Source organism: Nycticebus coucang, chromosome 4 (assembly GCF_027406575.1).
Source record: "Nycticebus coucang isolate mNycCou1 chromosome 4, mNycCou1.pri, whole genome shotgun sequence".
NCBI lineage: Eukaryota > Metazoa > Chordata > Mammalia > Primates > Lorisidae > Nycticebus > Nycticebus coucang.
Genome location: NC_069783.1, coordinates 133,889,239 through 133,908,781, shown reverse-complemented (window position 1 = coordinate 133,908,781; position 19,543 = coordinate 133,889,239). Strand labels below are relative to the sequence as shown.

At 49.1% G+C, this 19,543-nt stretch overlaps 1 non-coding gene across 1 annotated transcript; it reads right to left on the bottom strand.

The window, feature by feature from the left end:
• Positions 1-213: 213 nt before the first annotated feature.
• LOC128585226 (small nucleolar RNA Z40) lies at positions 214-286 on the bottom strand. The gene has a single exon (XR_008379950.1). It is a non-coding gene; the product is annotated as a small nucleolar RNA Z40 (small nucleolar RNA).
• Positions 287-19,543: the final 19,257 nt, after the last annotated feature.

The following is a 19,543-nucleotide window of genomic DNA, read 5'->3' as shown; positions in this document are numbered from 1 at the left end:
ATATGAGCAAGGAATAAGAAACTATCAAACAGAAATGACAGACTTGTGGGGGGAAAAAGGGCAGGACTTTTAGAAACAAAAATCAAAGCACTCTGGGAGGACGAGAAGGGTGGATTGCTTGAGCTCAGCAATTCGAGACCAGCCTGAGCAAGAGCAAGACCCCATCTCTACTAAAAATAGAAAAATCAACTGGGCATTTTTTGTTGTTGTTGTTGATGTTCAGAAAGGCTATTTTCATTCAGCCCATTCAGAGCAATTGAACATTTTGCCCATCATCATAACATGAGCTGGGCATTTTGATGGGTGCCTGTATTCCCAGCTACCAGAGAGGCTGAGACAAGAGGATCACTTGAGCCCAGGAATTTGAGGTTTCTGTGAGCTATGATGCCTCAGCACTCTAACAAGGATGACAAAGTGAGATTGTCTCAAAAAAAAAGAAAGAAAGAAAAGAAACAACAATAATTAAATATGAAAACAGGTGAAGAGAGAATTAATGAAGATCTGAGGATGGTACCGGTATTGGGCACACGGAGAAAGAAAAGGTAACAGCTATGAAAGAGACAGGAGCACGGAATGAGATGGGGCACATGCCTAACGAAAATCCCATCAGGAGGCTCTGCGCCTATAGCTCAAGTGGCTAAGGTGCCAGCCACATACACCTGAGCTGGCGGGTTCGAATCCAGCCTAGGCCCGCCAAACAACAATGACGGCTGCAACCAAAAATCCCATCAGGAGAAAGGAGGAAGAATGGGGAGAGATGATACTGAGGAGGAGGACACTGGGAATTGTGAAAATTAATGAAAGACATGAACCCACAAATCCAGCAAACATGATGTGTTGACTCCTGGGGCTGCCATAACAAAGTACCCCAAACTAGGTGGCCATTTTTTTTTTTTTTTTTTTTGAGACAGAGTCTCACTTTGTCACCCTTGGTAGAGTGTGTGGTGTCATAGCTCACAGCAGCCTCAAAATCTTGGGCTCAAGCAATCCTCTTGTCTCAGCCTCCTGAGCAGCTGGGATTACAGGTGCCCGCCGTAACATCTGGCTATTTTTAATGGAGATGGGGTCTCGCTCTTGCTCAGGCTGGTCTCGAACTCGTGAGTTCAAGCGATCCACCCACCTTGGTTTCCCAGAGTGCTAGGGTTACAGGTGTGAGCCACCATGCCCAGCCTCAAACTGGGTGGCTTAACACAACAATTTTCTCACAGTTCTGGACACTGGAAGTCCAAGTTCAAGGTGTAGCAAAGCCAAGATTTCTCTGAAGACCCTAAAGGAGAATCTATTCCAGCGGTTCTCAACCTGTGGGTCATGACCCCTTTGTAACAATGAAAATACATCGTGGCATTAGGAAAGTTGAGAACCACTGATCTACTCCATGCTTTTCTCTTAGGGTCTGGTGTTGCTGGAAATCCTTGCGGTGTACCAAGGAATAAGTAGGGGCTCAAATACACACTCGCTTTACGTAGGAAACCATAGGCCTGAGAGCCATGAAAGTCCACCTGAACAAATGGAGGGATGTGCCTGCTCCCACAGGGAAGGAAAAAAAATCTCCTCTATCCACTAGCTGGGCCTAAGAATTAAACTGACATAAGACAAATTAACAGGGGAGAAGTATACAATTTTTAGCAAATTTTTACATGTGCATGAGGACCTTCACGAGAGACTGAAGACCTGAGGGAGTCAACAGGGAAGAAAAATGTTATGCTTTCAGACAGGGAAAAAATGATGCATTTGTGAAGAAATGACACAACCAAGGGGTTGGGGCTATAGGGAGTAAAGTGTTGGAAAGTGACTCGGACATATATGGGGCAGGCAGATGATAAGGGTTATTCTGGTAAATTTCTTGGTACTGATCCATTTTAGCCTCGATTTCCCATCCCTGGTGCTCAGGAGGCTCTTTTCTTGCTAGTACAGGAAGGGTGCCTTTCTCCTGGGAAATTGTATGGCCTGTTCTTAGAAAAGGGTAGATCAGGTCAGAGAGTCTCTCATGCATCTACTGATGCTCAAATGTCTTCAGCTCAAAATAATTAATCTGAGAAAGCAGCACGTCTGGGGGTGGCATGGCTGTCATTCTTTCCCGTGCCTGTTGGAGACTTCTCTCAGAGTTTCACATAGAAAAAGCTGAGGTGGGCGGCGCCTGTGGCTCAGTGAGCAGGGCGCTGGCCCCATATGCCGAGGGTGACGGGTTCAAACCCAGCCCCGGCCAAACTGCAACCAAAAAATAGCCGGGCGTTGTGGCGGGCGCCTGTAGTCCCAGCTGCTCGGGAGGCTGAGGCAGGAGAATCGCTTAAGCCCAGGAGTTGGAGGTTGCTGTGAGCTGTGTGAGGCCACAGCACTCTACCGAGGGCCATAAAGTGAGATCCTGTCTCTACAAAAAAAAAAAAAAAAAGAAAAAGCTGAGGTGGTGGCTTTAGAGATTAATGGTCAGGTTAGAAACAAAGGATCTGCAAAGACAGAGGAGGACGTGGATAGTAATAAGGATAAATAAACAGAAAAGAGCTGATCTGAGTGCCTTTCCCCATAGCCTGTTAAACCAGTGTCCCAACCCTGGGACGAGGTCTGTAGAATAGAATAATTGATTCTCATTCATCTGACGGAGAGAGTGTGTGTTGTTCTTGAACAGATACAACTTAGACACTTTTTGTCCCAAACGATTTTTTTTTTTTTTGGCCGGGGCTGGGTTTGAACCCGCCACCTCCGGCATATGGGACCGGCGCCCTACTCACTGAGCCACAGGTGCCGCCCAGTCCCAAACGATTTTTACAGAAGCAGCATTATTTGCCAGTGGTCACGCAAGTACTTCCTTTGGGGGCTGTCATTGTGTCCAGTGCACAGCAATCTGGGGGGTACAGCAGAGGCTCAACTATTAACTTCTGGTGAGAATACTTGTAATTCTTGCAGAGTGACGCTGAACACTTGCTCTATTACTATGGAAACATTTAAAACTGTCTTTCCAAGGCCAGATGCAGTAGCTCACACCTATAATCCCAGCACTCTGGGAGGCCGGGGTGGGCAGATGGCCTGAGCTCACAAGTTTGAGACCAGCCTGAGCAAAATCGAGACCCTGTCTCTAAAAATAGCTGGGCCTTGCGGCGGGCTACCTGGGAGGCTGAAGCAAGGGAATCACTTGGCCCCAAGAGTTCAAGGTTGCTGTGAGCTATGATGCCGCAGCACTCTACTGAGAATGACAAAATGAGACTCTTATCTCAAAAAATAAATAATAAATAAAACTGTCCCTTTCATCTCATAAGTTCCAAAGTCTTTGAAAAAGGATCTCAATATTTCTAATACTAAGAGTTGTAAAGCTCAAGTGAGTTTTCCATAATGTCATATCTAGTATGTTTTTTATAGTACTACTTTATGATAAAAGGAGGCAAGTTCGCAATTTAGTGACAGAAGGTGTCAGGACAAACTTCTGACTCCACATTGATCTGACCACCTAAGTGAGAATTCCTTATATATCCTGTTACCACGTAAGATGAAAAGGCCAGTGACAGGCTGGACGTGGTGGCTCATGCCTGTAATCTTAGCACTCTGGGAGGCCTAGGAGGGATTGCTGAGCTCAAGAGTTTGAGACCAGCATGAGCGAGAGTGAGATCCTGTCTCTACCAAAAATAGAAAAATACTAACCTGGAGGTGGTGGTGGGTGGCTGTAGCCCCGGCTATTCAGAGGCTGTGCCAGGATTGTATGAGCCCAGGAGTTTGAGGTTGCTGTGAGCTATGATGACGCCTTGACACTCCAACCTGCGTGACAGATTGAGACCCTGTGTCAAAAAAACACCACTATAGGCCAGTGATATTCATGGATAAGGTCAGAGAAGAATTTACGACCACCAGGTTGAGGGGTGGCATGTCTTGTCACCTGCCAAACTAGCACGTACCACGTTAGAGGAACATGCCCATCCTCAGGTATCTTTGTCATAGGAAAAAGTTTGTGAAATATCTGATGTAGAAAGGCTTGTGGTTTGGCCTCGGCATGCATGTGGCTTGGTTTTATCTTCTAAGTTAGTCCAGATTTTTTATTTACTCATATTAAATATTTGGTTTTTGGCAGCCTTATGGGGAAAGCAGGTGCACTATCCCGTGTTGCCTAAGGGCGGCTTGGGAGTCAGTCTGGCAATATGGCCAGTGTTTGTAGCGTACATGTCAGTGTTGGGACCCTGGGACCTCTACACTATACAACCCTCACCAGAGGCTCCAGGATGCCACTTGTGCAAGCAGATCACAGGGTCTGATTACAATATTGCCTTGGTATAAATCACCTATAAATCATTAACTATTTTTAATACAAAGGGAAAAGTTCCCTTCTAATAATTTAACACAGACAGAGAACGGTCATGGAGTTTCCAGAGAGGTTTCCCATGTCTGATTAATTCACCAGAAGGAGACACAGAGTGGCTGCGCAGATGCCACTGTTCTCCGTAGTTGATCCACCAATTGCTGGCAGTGCCAGGAATGAAAATCAGTTAAGGTTCTTTTGCATCACCTAGATCAGAGGTGTCCACCCTGCAGCCCGTGGGCCAAATGCAGGTTTTTTGAGACTATTTTGCTTATCTGTGGAATCAGATATCTTGAAAGTTATCCAGAGACCTTTCTTGTGCTCATCAGATTTCGTTAGTGTTTGTTTACTTAGCATGTGGCCCAAGGCAGCTCTTCTTCTTCTGATGTGAAGGAAAAAAAAAGAGGAAAAAGGTTGGACACCCCTGATCTAGATGTTGACATAACTAGAAATCAGACAGATTAAAGTGACCAGGGTTTGGAGATTATGTGTAACCAGGTGTCAGTTCTGTCCTTGACCTGTTGAGAAAACAGTAAGGATTTAGAAAGATGAGACACAATTTGAAAGAAGGAGGATCAGAGGGAGAGCAGGATAAACTGAGACAACCAATCTCCAGTCAGCCTCTTAACGCATGGCCAAAGAAAGGGGAGGCTTTAATAAAAGGAAGAGGGGGCTTGGCGCCTGTAACTCAGCGACTAGGGTGCCAGCCACATAAACCGGAGCTGGTGCGTTCGAATCCAGCTCGGGCCTGCCAAACAACAATGACAACTACAACCAAAAAATAGGCAGTGTTGTGCCGGGCACCTGTGGTCCTAGCTACTTGGGAGGCTGAGGCAAGAGAATCGCTTAAGCCCAAGAGTTGGAGGTTGCTGTGAGCTGTGATGCCCTAACACTCTACCCAGGGCGACACAGTGAGGCTCTGTCTCAAGAAAAAAAAGAAAACATGGTCATGGTGTATATACCATGGAATATACTCAGCCACAGAGGACAGTTTTCCCTTTTGCCAGTGCGCTAGTAAGAGCTGTAAGTTCGGCAGCGTGGGCTGACTGTGCAGGGCAGGGTAGGCCTCAAGTATTTCATGTGGTGTGAAATTGTGACATAGCCTGTTATTATGGTTCCCTGGAAATTTCACTTAGGGGAGCCATCGCAAAAGGTCCTCTTGTGGCCTTGAGACCCTTTCTATAGATGGGAAGCAATCACATGGAATAGAATAGGGCTCTCCCTCATCAGGGAGGACTAGAAGAATAGCCAGATTTAGAGCAGAACAAGGATGCAAAAGAATGGAGGGAGTGGTTAACAAGGCCTGCTCGCAGGGGCTGTGTTTTATGAGCTAGTAAGAGGGCAGACGCAGCCTGCGGACACAGACGTACATGGAAGAGCCTAACCCAAGAGTGCTTTTTTAATGAGAGTGGCAGCGGCAACTACCACCTGCGGGGGTGGGGGCGTGCCTGCTGCAAAAGGGTTCAAATGAAATGAGAAATATGGGACATTGAGAGGCAAAAATTCGTACTAAAATACCTGCAGCAATCCCATCGTTTTCACCCTTATACACATATAGAGGTGAAAAGGTCTGCCAAAATTAAGTGAACCAAGACCAAAACTGATTTTAAGCCTTCAAAGGAGGTAAATGTCTCTGAGAGCCAGCAAAGAGTGCTGGGGTGGCTCCTGGGAGGAGGGCACACAGAGGGTTAGTAATGGCAGCAAAATAATCAAACTGAAACTTTAGGGAATCAGATAGATCCCCCAATAGACCAGTTTTTTCTGAAACAGGAGCTTCAGGTCTACCTGAGTCAGCATAATAATGAAGTCCCCTCAGCCTTGACCCTCATTGCAAAGTAACCTGACAGTTACCTCTTGTAAACCCATCAGTTTTCCATTGTTCTGGTTTCTTGTTTCCACCTTGGAAAGCCCACTGCTCTGCCTCAGCCTGGCAGGAGCTCTCCATTCTCTTTTGGAGAGTGGAGGATGTCCAGATTCACGAATCACAAATAAAAGCTGTCTACCTAAGTAAATGACCCGGGGAGTTTCAATCAGTGGAGGTTGATTAAGCCAAGGTTTTGAGGAGGCATCCAGGAAAAATGTGAGGATCTGTGGCTGTTTTCCCAAAGGGGAAGTTGGAACCTTCAGCATTTTTGTTTTCTTTGAGACAGAGCCTCAAGCTGTTGCCCGGGGGTGCTTTGGCATCACAGCTCACAGCAACCTCCAACTCCTGGGCTCAAGCGATTCTCCTGCCTCCGCCTTACGAGTACTTGGGACTACAGGCACCCACCACAACACCCGGCTATTTTTTGGTTGCAGCCGTCATTGTTGTTTGGTGGACCCGGGCTGGATTTGAACCCGTCAGCTCAGGTGTATGTGGCTGGTGCCTTAGCTGCTTGAGTCACGGGCACTGAGCCTAGCTTCAGCATTTTTAAGGCATATAGAGAGAAAGAAAAGGGTGGGAGAGAAGGAGGCAAACTAGTTCCGTTCTTGTGAGGTCCAGGGACTCTACACTTTACATGAGATAAAATGAATGTTAGAAGAGAGAAAACATCAAACATGCACATGTCCGGGTGGGTGGGAGAATGTCTGATTTTCTATAGTCTCCAGTTCTGTCACCTATTCAGTTGAACTTGTAATCCATTATTAGTATGGAATCAGATAGGACTCAGTTTTACACGCTAGAAATAGGTACAACTTGCATGTCCTTGCTTATGGGAGGTTAGTAAGGAATTCCTTGGCGTGATCTGCGTGGCCAGGTGTCTGAAGCTTTTGAGAGCTTGCAGGGAGAATAAGACGGAGTTAGTCAGGCCAGGGCCAAGACTATACAGCGAGTCTGGCTGGCCCCATGTAACCTTTGCCTTGGGTTTTCCATACTTGTTTTGTGAATTCAGCTTTAACCTAAAAGTGGATATATATATATACATATTTTTTTTTTTTTTGTAGGGACAGAGTCTCACTTTATGGCCCTCAGTAGAGTGCCGTGGCCTCACACAGCTCACAGCAACCTCCAACTCCTGGGCTTAAGCGATTCTCTTACCTCAGCCTCCCCAGTAGCTGGGACTACAGGCACCCGCCACAACGCCCGGCTATTTTTTGGTTGCAGTTCAGCTGGGGCCGGGTTTGAACCCGCCACCCTTGGTATATGGGGCCGGCGCCTTACCGACTGAGCCACAGACGCCGCCCTAAAAGTGGATATTTTAAGTAGTTTAGGGTGATTGATTTTGGACAGTGTTTTTCAACTTTTTTATCTCACAACACACTTGAACCTATAGTTAAACTTCCAGGGGACAGGTAAATCATGCTAATCAAAAAAAAGAGTAAAAAGGCCGCGTGTGGGCTGGGCGCCTATAGCTCAGGGGCTAAGGCGCCGGCCACATATACCTGAGCTGGCTGCTTCGAATCTAGCCCCGGTCTGCCAAACAACATTGACAACTACAACCAAAAAATAGCCAAGCATTGTGGCGGGTGCCTATAGTCTCACCTACTTGGGAGGCTGAGGCAAGAGAATTGATTAAGCCCAAGACTTTGAGGTTTCTGTGAGTTGTGACGCCACCGTACTCTACCGAGGGCGACATGGTGAAACTCCGTCTCAAAAAATAAAAAAAGGCGGGCGGCGCCTGTGGCTCAGCGGGTAGGGCGCCGGTCCCATATGCCGGAGGTGGCGGGTTCAAACCCAGCCCCGGCCAAATTAAAAAAAAAAAAAATAAAAAAGGCCAGGTGTGGTGGGTGGCTCACACATGTAATCCCAGCACTCTGGGAGGCCGAGGCAGGTGGATTGCCTGAGCTCAGGAGTTTGAGTCCAGTTGGACCAAGATTGAGACCCTGTCTCTCCTAAAAATAGAAAAACTAGCCAGGCGTGGTGTTGGGTCCTATTGTCCCAGGTATCCGGGTTGCTGATGCAAGAGGATTGCTGGAACCTAGGAGTTTGGGATTGCTGTGAGCTATGACACCAAGGTATTTTACTATGTCAGACACCAGTGTATTTTACCTAGGGCTACTGAGTAAAACTCTGTCCCCCTCCTCAAAAAAAAAAAAAAAAAGAGTGAAAAAAGCCCGGCCCCGGCTATTTTTTGTTGCAGTTTGGCCAGGGCCAGGCTCAAACCTACCACCCTCGGTATACAGGGCTGGTGCCCTACTCACTGACCCACAGGCACCACCCAGGAGATTAACTTTTGAATAAGACATGTTGTTTGGGGTCATGAGTTTTGATGATTATTCTTGTTTAAGGCTTAATTATTATTGTTTAAGATAAGGGTTAACAAGGATTTTTGCTTTGAACCTTTATGTATAAAACCATGGTTTTGGAAAAGGAAGGGCAGAAACACTGTTCTCCAGAATTGCTGGCCTTCAGTAATAAACCTGGTTGGACCTATCCCCCATCTCTGCATATTGGCTAGACAGGGACAGGCATTTGGACCTTCTTCATCCAGTAATACTTTTACCTTCTCTTTTGGATAAGGAGTTGGGAGGTGGCCCTTAAACTTTGATTTTACAAAGACTAATAGATCTGTAACTAAAGTAGTTGTCATTTTATCTTTTGACAGACGTAAGAATGGTAGTTGGGGGTGGCGCCTGTGCCTCAGGGGGTAGGGCGCCAGCCCCATATACCGACGGTGGTGGGTTTGAACCTGGCCCCAGCCAGCTAAAACAGCAGTGGCAACTGCAACAAATAGCCGGGCATTGTGGTGGGTGCCCTGGGACTCTGGTCCCAGCTGCTTGGGAGGCTGAGGCAGGAGAATCGCTTAAGCCAGGAGTTGGAGGTTGCTGTGAGACCATGGCACTCTACTGAGGGCGACAGAGTAAGACTCTTGTCTCAAAAAAGAATGGTAGTTGGATTAGAAACTACAGATGGATGGCTCGGTGCCTGTAGCACAGTGGTTACAGCGCCAGCCACATACACTGAGGGTGGCAGGTTTGAACTCAGCCCCTGGCCAGCTAGGCAACAATGACAGCTGCAACAAAAAATAGCTCGGCATTGTGGCAGGTGCCTGTAGGCCCAACTACTTGGGAGGCTGAGGCAAGAGAATCACTTAAGCCCAGGAGTTTGAGGTTGCTGTGAGCTGTGACACTACCAAGTGTGGCATAGTGCGACTCTGTCTCAAAAAAAAATAAAATAAGAAAGAAAATAAACTAAAGATGATGTGGAATTACAAAGGAAGTTATGGCTCTCACATCTTGTACAAATCAATAGATTTAATTCCTGTCTGCGATGGTTTGATTGTGTTCCCTCCAGGAAGCCCTCACCAGATATTGACCCTGCTGACACTTTGATTTTATATTTCCCAGCCTCCCACAGTGTGAGAAAATAAATTCTGTTCTCTATCAATTACCCAGCCTCAGGTTATAGCAGCTGTAAATAAATACAATCCAGAAAGAGACAATCTTTCAAGTTTGGGATGGTAGCGCACTATGATCATGCCTGTGAACAGCCACTGCACTCCAGCCTGGGTAACATGTGTGATATGTCATCTTTTAAACAATTTTTGTTTAAAGATTTGCTGATGAGGAATTAGAAAGTAGAAAGGCATGATGGGCGTTAAAAGGACTTGACAGTGATGAGGTGACCTGAGGTAGGAGCAATGAAATAGGTTGTCCAGAGACTCCGACACCTTAAATAGAGTCAGAGATGACAAGTAGAGAGAGTTCAGCCCTCTGGGTTGGTGGTAGAGAAAGTCACACCAGGGTCAATTTAAAATTCCACTTCCTGAGGATGTCCCACACCTGGGTCTCCCACCTTGCACCCTCCTTGCTGCTCAGCCTACTGGTCGGCCTCCAACAGGCAAGAACTCAGGAGGCTGGGGCCAAATGTGGCCTTTTCTTCGCCTGCCCCACAGGATTCAAATGCTGTGGTAATGGCTGCAGGAGAACAAGTTCTTCTTCGGCCCCAAGGGTCTTCATCATCATCATGCTGGTCATCCTGCCCCCTTATGCATCTGTGGCCTGGCTAAGAGTTTCTGTTGCAGCTGCAGAGAGCCGGAGCAGGACCTCCCCACACCCCCCAGGGGATCACCAGGGGCCCCTGGAGCTGCCCTCTGTAGTCTCCTCCCCCAGAGAGGGTCAGGGTGACCCCTGCTGAGCTACCATCCCCTACAGTGAGTCATTATGAAGTCCACCCCAAGCCTAACACCCACAGAGCCCCTCCTCCCTATAGCTTTAGGCCTGAAGAATATGCTGGAGTTTAGAGTGGTATTGACAACCCAGTCCACTGAGCTACCTCCTGCCTGGAATCTCTGCCCAGAGCCTACTGGAGCAAACCACAGACTTCTGAGACCACACTGCTAAGGTTCTGGTGATGCTTGGAGTCAGCTTATTACTTTTCCTGGTGCTGTTCCGCCCAGCTGGCTCTCTTTTTTCCAGGGCTGGGCTGGAGTCACAGTATCTGCCCTGACCCAATTATGTTAGAGCCTGCCAGGAGGAAAATGCCAGCCATTGGAGGTGCCCAACAGTGGAATGGACAACTGTAAGGGGTAGTAAGAGCCCCTTTTCTGGAGGTATGCAAATCTCCAGTAGACAGCCTGCTCTGAGACATTTTGAGGGCACCTCTGTGCCCACAGGAGATTGGACTCTGAGCCACCGTCCCACTCTACCTAAACAGAGAAGACCCCATTGTACCTTCCAACACATGCACAAAATACTTGTACTCATTAAAATTTAGCTGATTGTGAAAAAAATAATAAATAAATAAATGTCCACTTCCTGATTCTCTACTTTTTTTTTTTTTTTTGCAGTTTTTGGCCGGGGCTGGGTTTGAACCCGCCACCTCGGGCATATGGGGCCGGCACCCTACTCCTTTGAGCCACAGGCACCATCCCTGATCCTCTACTTTTAAGTTTAATGGTGGGTTTGGGATTGCAACTGAGGATCAGTAAATTCTAAAATTTACAGTCTAGAGTGGCCAAGATACTTCTGAAGGCAAAGATTAAAGTGGTGTGATTCATTGTCAAAAAAATCAAGCTTTTATTAAAAAAAAAAAAATGAAGATGATGTGTATAGGTTCAGTATTAGAAAAGATGTCCCAATTAAACAACAGAGTCCAAATACAATACATAATACAGCAGTGGGGAAAGACTGGACTACAAAATAAATGATGCTGAAACAATATACCCTCACGTGATACAGATAACATTGGATCCCTATCTCCTATCACACATAAAAAGTAATTAATATAGGTAGACTAAAGACCTATATGTGAAAAAGAAAAAGTAAAAAATACAGGGGAATATCTCTATGACCTTGGGACAGGAGCTGAACTTCAGCACACTTCATGAGCAAACCATAAAGGAAAAGACCGACAGTTGACAGATTAGGACTTCAAATCTGCACTTCAAAGGACACCCTACTGGGGGTGGGAAGGGAAGCAAGCGGCAGACAAGGTGAAAACATTTGCCATTAAAGCACTGAACTGAGGGGCGGCACCTGTGGCTCAGTCGGTAGGGCGCCGGCCCCATATACCGAGGGTGGTGGGTTCAAACCCAGCCCTGGCCAAACTGCAACCAAAAAATAGCCGGGCGTTGTGGCGGGCGCCTGTAGTCCCAGCTACTCGGGAGGCTGAGGCAAGAGAATCGCTTAAGCCCAGGAGTTGGAGGTTGCTGTGAGCTGGGTGAGGCCACAGCACTCTACTGAGGGCCATAAAGTGAGACTCTGTCTCTACAAAAAAAAAAAGCACTGAACTGATAAAAGATTGGAATCACAAAATTATAAAGAACTACTAGATCAGTAAGAAAAAAACACAACAGCAGTAGAAAAACAGGCAAAAAATATAAACAGGAGCCATCACAAAGACCCAAAGCTGCAGATGCCCTGGAGGTTGTGGAAAGAATGGAAGATTTTTACACTGCTGGTGGGACTGCAAATACAACCCTTTTGGAAAGAAATATGGAGAATCCTCAAAGAACTGCAATCCCATTACTGAGTATCTACCCAGAAGAAAAAAATTATTTAATCCTAAGGACATTTGCACTAGACTGTTTATCGCAGCTCAATTTACAATTGCCAAACTGTGGGAAAAACCTAAATGCCCACCAATCCACAAATGGATGAACAAATTGTGGTATATGTAAACCATGGAATACTATACAGCCAATAAAAAAGATGGCGACTTTACATCTTTTGTATTAATTTAGATGGAATTGAAATACATTCTTCTTAGTAAAGCATCAAGAATGGAGAAGCAAGAATCCAATGTACTCAATTCTGATTTGAGGACAACTGATGCTAGTATACGGTGGGGTAAGGGGGAATGGGGGAAGGGAGAGAGGGAAGGAGGGACGGGGGTTTGGGGCCACAGTGTGTGACACACCCCTTGGGAGTGGGACACTATTAATAGAGGGACTTCATCCAGCAAACCCTGCCTCACTGTACCCTCAATGACTCCCCAACAACAATAAAATATATATACATACATCTATATAAACAGGCTATTCACAGAACATTAAAACTGATTAGCCAATAAGCACCTACAGAGAAGTTCTCAAACTAATTTCAGGCAGGGAAATGAAAAATCAAATTACAATGAATGGTGATTCCACGCCACATCCATCAGGTTGGCTACTACAATCATTATAACAGCCCCCAAATGGGAAACCCTCTAAATGCTTATTACAAGAGAATGTAACCCACCACAGAGCAACAGCATCTCAGAAAACTGTCGGGCGAAGTGCCCAAAGGAAACAGAAAACACGAAGCCAGCTACAAGCATTGTAAACACACACACAACTGGAAACAAATTCCCGAACGTGGTTTTCTCTAACAGAGGACGAAGCTGAAAGCAGCGCCTGGGGATTTGCACTATCATTTCATACAAGGGTGGGGACCCACGAATACTGGTGCATTTCCCTTCATACTGTAATAAGAAATTAAAACAACCATGCTTAACAAGTTATTCCAAACATAAAAATAAAGCCAGATAATCCTTCTTGCTGGTCACTTGGTATAGCAGTTTATCAGCCCTTAATTTGCCCACTTTACAAGGACGGGCAGGGCACGCGTCAGAGACAGAGGAAGTCTTTCCTCAAGCGGAAGACCGCACTGGCCCCGCCCACCCCTGGGAGCCCCGCCCCACCCTCCCTTAGCCCCGCCCCACCCTCCCTTAGCCCCGCCCCAGAGGAGTCACCCTCGGGGCCAGCCCTACCCACTTCTGCGCGCGGAGCGTTCTGGGAGTGGGTGGGGGAGGTGGGCAGGTTGCCTTGGCAACAAATCGCGTGGGCAACTGACAACGGCTCTTCCTAGTCTGTTAGGCTGAGTCGACCCAGGGCTTCGGCGAGCGCCGCGTGCCTCGGTCGTTGCCAGGCAGCCTTAGGGGCTGGAGAGGAGGGGCGGGAAAACCACCCGAGAGTGGGGAGCGTAGAGGCGGGAAGGGAAGGGCCGGGCCCGGGGCGGGGGAGTCTCAGATTATTTCGGATCGAGGTCTGGGGTCGGCGGGAGGGCAGGAGGCACCTCCGGGTGTTGGACAGGAGCCCGGAGTCTCGGGCCGTATCGGGTGGAAGGAACTGTGCACAGTCCTGGAGGGGGAAGGAAGAGGAGTGAACTCCAAAGAGGGAGGGAGGACAAGCGGGGACCGGGGAGGACGCCCAGTCCAGCTCGGGCGGTGGCATCGTTCTCCGGCCTCCCAAATGGCAATGAGCCCCTCCTGGTTTTTGGAAGGTCAATATTATGTACAAGATTGGGGCAGGGAAAGAAGGTAGAAAAGGGGCTGGGGGTGCGGGGTGCAAAGCTCTTTGGACCTGAATCCAGAGCCCAGCTCCTGACCAGGGACGGGACTGCAGCCCCCGCTGCCCTGACTGGTGCCTAAAGCGCCCTCTCAACCACGCTGAGGCTTACCTTTGGCAGAGATTTACCTTCAGGTTCAGGAGGGGAAAGGGGGGACAGATGCCCTGAGGACCCCCAAACGCTGGTTTTGAAAAAGAGAAGTCTCTGGCTTTGACGACTGCAGTAGCCCCCCAATCCCAGTTCATGGGTTCTGGGCTGTAGGACTAAGTATTAAGCCTGGGGGTCTGGAGAAGGCCCTACCCTCAGTCACCCTCCTCAGTAGGGAGACTCCACGTGGCCCTCCCTGGGGGGTTTGCCACCCCACCGCCCACTCGTGTTCATGCTTTGTTCACCCTTTACCCGGGCACCTTGGGGTCTAAGGCCATGTCCCTCAGGAAGGACCTTGGCGGTCTTCTTACTGCAGAACCTGCCCTAGCACGGCGCAGACACCTGTGGGGAACGTCCTGAAGGGGAAGTTAGTTATTGAGCTCCCAAAGTTGGTTGAGACTGCCGTGTCATCTGTGAAATAATTGCTGCCCTGTCCCCTCCTGGGGCTGTTAGACCACGTGAGATACTAAAAGTGCTTTAAAAGTTTGTGGAGTCTGCAGCTGGGAAGGGTTATCAGAAAGCTGGGCCGAGAAGGGACTGGGGGCAGCCTGGTTGCCAGAGCCTCTTGGCTGCTCCCAGATTGTCCTCGCTGCCCTTTGCCCGGAGGGCTGCATCAGTTTGATTGACTGCCAGTCTGCTTGCCCCCATTATTCTCCCTGGCTCTGGCCCCGGAGTGCCAGGACCTGGATTTGAAACCTGGGGCTGTCACTTACTAGCTGAGTGATCTTGGGCAAGTCATTTCAGCTCTTTCCTGCTTAGTAGGGCTAAGATGGCCTGCGAATGGAACCATATAAACCATATAAACTTCTGGCTCCAGAGGGAGGCAGCTACTGTGGGAAAGAGGCCTGGCTGGGCATCTGTTAGAGACTGTTATTTTGTCAACAACTGGAATGGCCTTGGAACAAAGCACAGCAGTTAATCTTGACCTCATCAGCTGCTTGACCTTATCTCAACACTGTCACGGCCTTCAGCCTCAGCGTTGGCCTTGGCCTCAGTTCCTCTTGTGTGACTTGAGGCTGATGATTCCTGCAGGAATCTATAAGCTTGGGATAGTTGAAACACATGAAGTGGGGCGTTCAGGTCTAGAGAGCATGTCTCGAGGACAGACCTCGTTAATAGCTGATGAGAGGCTGATCCATAGCACCAGGAGGGCACTGAGTCTTGAGTGAAGAATTGGTTGGACAGTGAAGCCAAGCACAAAACCAGGCCGTTGTCAACCCTGATAAGCAGTTCATTTCTAAAGTGATTATTTAGATTGAGGGGGGAAAAACTCTACATTTTGAAAAGATGACAAACACCACAAACATCACAAATGCCAGGGGAAAAAAATTCTGAAATTTTTACTAACCTTCACTTTTAAGCTACTGACTCTTTGATCACCTTTGTGTGTGATGGTGATTTTTTAATATTTCCTACAGAGAAAATAGATAATTCATTCCATCTTTGGCAGCAGGTGTGTCCCTGGAAGTCATTTATGCGCCAAGATAGCTATAGAAATTTAAGTAGACACAGAAGAGACACCAAAGCCCATAAATTGATCCCTCTAAGCCTATACAAAATGGTCCTGCCATTTTACCTTCTCTCTTATCCAAAATAGCCACAGCTACTCCAGAGGACATGTGTGATAGGGAATTTGCAGCAGAAAGAGACAGTGGGCCTCAATTTGTAAATCTATCACACATCTCCAGATTTTCCAAAAGTGCATGAGAAAAGCATTGCTACAGCTGGGATTTGTGCCCAGCACCCCCTCTGCCCCCCAAAACCCTTTCTCTGAATAGGACAAGGGTCTTTGGCCTGAGCAGGGTTCTCCAGGGTGTGCCGGCTCTGTCCTCTCCTGCACACACTAGCTGAACTTTGAGCCACAAGTGGTGCACTTCTTGAAAGAGAGCAGAGCAGGGGGCAGGAAAGTGGATTTGGATCCTAGGCATGCCCCAGGCAACCCCGTGTGAGTGCAGGGCTCCATGTCTCGTCACCTTGACGCTGCCTGTACTTGCAGCACTGTTGGGAGGGGCTGTTCAAAACTCATGCAGAAGGCGTCCATAAGCATAGAAAGTACATGGCAGCGGCAGGGGAGGAGAAATGGGAGGAAAGGTGCGCAAGAATTGGAAGTAAAGAGAAAGAGTTGTGGCTTGGAAGAGAGGGAGGATGGGGGGAGTTGGCACCCTGCTCTCCCCACCTCTGCCGTCCACGGGGAGTGTCATCTTGGGGGAAGCCTCCTACTTTACCTCTCAGGGCCCCAATTCTCCCTTTAAAGCAGGGCTGCTAAGTCTTTTTTTTTTTTTTTTGTAGAGACAGTCTCACTTTATGGCCCTCGGTAGAGTGCCGTGGCCTCACACAGCTCACAGCAACCTCCAACTCCTGGGCTTAAGCGATTCTCTTGCCTCAGCCTCCCGAGTAGCTGGGACCACAGGCGCCCGCCACAACGCCCGGCTATTTTTTGGTTGCAGTTTGGCCGGGGCCGGGTTTGAACCCGCCACCCTCGGTATATGGGGCCGGCGCCCTACCGACTGAGCCACAGACGCCGCCCTGGGCTGCTAAGTCTTACAGAGTTGTGAGGATAACACAGGGTGATGTCTGGGGAAATTGCTTGGGAAATTGGGAAAGGCTACTCACACGAGAACCACTCCTCAAACCTCCCTTTTGGTTAGAGGGGGAAAGTGTACTCCGAGGCCTGGGAAATAGCCCTGGCCTTCACTCAGTGATCACCCTATCTTAGGTGGAAGAGCTCAAGCCAGCTTCTGTGCTCTGATGGGGGCAGATGCTGTTGGAAAGAGCACTGGCTTAGGAGTCAGAGGGGTATGCGTGAGGGGTGGGCACCTCAGGGTCTGAGCCTGAAAGACTGAGGAGTTGCTCTTCTGGTCCAGCCTGGGCAGCCTCGCCTGCCCCTCCAGGGACCAGGAGAAGGGGGGGAAGAATGTACACGTGGGGAGTGATAGCAGAGGTGGCGACAGGGCGGCCCTGGGGGACCTCTGACCACGCATGAGCCAGGGGTCCAACTCGGCAGGGACTGTAAAGCCAAAGGTTCACTTTAGTCTCTAGGCCAGGGATCAGGACCGGCCCTACCTGGCTCCAGGGGCCCCAGCGGCGAAGGCTCCAGAGGCTCCCCACTGCCCCCGCTGTCCAAACATATTCTGCCTCTTCCAACATGGGCAGAGTGAGCCCTTCAAAAAAGCTTACCTGAAATGGTAGTTTGAAGTTTATTTCAGAAGAGAAAATGGGTGTCAGCAGCCCTGGGGACAGGCCTGAGGAAGTCAGGAGAGTGATGTCACTGCTGACTGCAGCATCAGAGACAGAAAGGAGGGAGGAAGCCCAGAGGAGGGCAGGGCGCAGGGCAGCATTTGCTTAGTTAGGATGGGCAGGGGTATGGGGCTGGCTAGGAGTTCACTAGGCATCTGGGCTGCTGGAGAGGGACCTTTGCAAGCTGGGGAGCTGGCTCTGTCTCACCCCAAACTAGAGAGGACACCACTCAATGGGCATTCACTGGGCACAGTGGGCCAGATCTCAAAGGAGGACCCAAAGGAGCTGAGATGAACTGAGCCTGCCCAGTTTCTTCTCCAGAAATCAGGGGTCAGTGAAATGGCTGCCACTTACTGAGCAGAGGTGGCAGGGGAGGATGAGGAGTGACAGTGTCGCTGGGGCAGCGTCCACTTATCCCAGAGCCTCCTCAGGGGAGGCTGCCCCTACCGAGCACTCCTTGAGGCTCCCCACTTGGGTCAGCACCTCCTGTTATTTACGTACAAGGGCACATTGGACCCCACACTAAGAATTCTCTCCTTGCTGTTTCCCATCCTAAATGAGGTCTAACCTCGAAGTCCACATTTGGCTCAGAGGGTCTGTGAACATAAAAAAATGGCAGATACCCCAATAAAAAGTCAACATAGAACTGCCTTCTCTCATTATAAATTTCCCGGGGTGAAATTTAAATAAAAAAAAATTACCCTCTCTTGCCCTTTTAGGTTGTAGCCAAAACCAAACCAAACCAAAAAAAAAACCAACAACGTCCAAGGATTATAACCCAGCACATTCAAAGGGAGCCCAGAGGTTCCATCAGGGCTCAGGGGTGGTGACTTCCTCTCTGGGGCCCTGTGCTTCTCACCTACCAGGGAGGCATGGGAGGACCAGGTCACTTCTAGAATGTGGGTCCTTGCCACATCTCAGCATTTTAACTGGCCTGTCATGAGCTCTACTTTTAAAAGATGCACAGTTACTAGGAGACAGCAAACAGTGACAGCCTTAGCCTCCTGCCCGCCCACCACAGGGAAATCCCTAGAGCAGCCTGCAGGCCCCTGCATGTCCCCAGAATCTAGCACCCAGCCCCAGGCAGATCCCTCTTCCTGCTGCCTCAAGACCCCAGCAGGAATGTCCTGCCAGCTGGTGGAAGGAACGTGGTGGGGAGGAGAGTCATGGCCCTGACCAGGCCGTAGCTCAGCAGAGGCTTAGCATTAGCTGGTGAGCATGTTGGATAGGGCAGGGAGCAACTACTGCTGTGTCCCGTCTCCTCTCTGAGGACTCTGTACAGCATCATCACCTCCCCTGGGGCAGCCCAGGCATTGGCTTTTAATTTATGACACCTTCGTCTTTCCATATATTGGAAATCTCAACGTCTCCGTTTCTCCCTGTGCACCCACTGAACGGTGTCTCTGGTCCTAAGACGTTCTCTCCCAGCCAGCAGTGGCTTGCTGTGCTGCTGAGGTCTAAACCAACAGGTTGCTGAGCTGAGGGCCGGGGAGCCAGGCTCTGTCTGCTAGTCCTCAGGACGCAAGCTACCCTGCACTGGGACGTTCCTGCCTTGAATGGCATTGTGCACATGACAAGTTCTCTGTAGTTGAGGACACGTGTGCCCCGCTGTGCTTCCTTGGGTGTCCCTGCCTGCTCAGCTGAGCCCCGGGCAGCTGCGCTGCTTTTGGCGCTGGCCCAGCCCCTCTTTGTCACTACATGGAGGGCTAACCATTTTTGCGAGACCTCAGAGCCTTCCCTCCTTTTACTTTCTCTTTGCTTTCTGGCCAAATGTTTCCTATTCCTGACATTTTCCTCTAGATTTTGTCTCTTGGGGCCTCCCCTGGCTGGAGAAGGCAAAAACAATTCCAGTCACAAGCGTCCACTGTTGCAACAGTCCCCTGGCTCCAGCCACGATGAGGTGGCCTCTGGCCTCTCTCCTGACTGGCTCTTCTGGCCCAGAGGACTCAGCTGAGCCTGCCTTGAGATGCATCTCCTCGGGACCAGGACCGTCCCTGGACACCCGCCCACAGTGACTGCGCTCTCCCAAATGCACCCAAAGTCTTTTCTCAGTGTTGGACGCTGCACTTCCCTTGTTGAGTTTGCCCAAATTCCCTTCGCCCTCTGGGACCTGCCCGGGCTCATGGGATGGCTTCTGGTTCTTAGAGAGTCCCTGTTGATGGTACTGAATGTCCACTCCTCAAGAGTGTT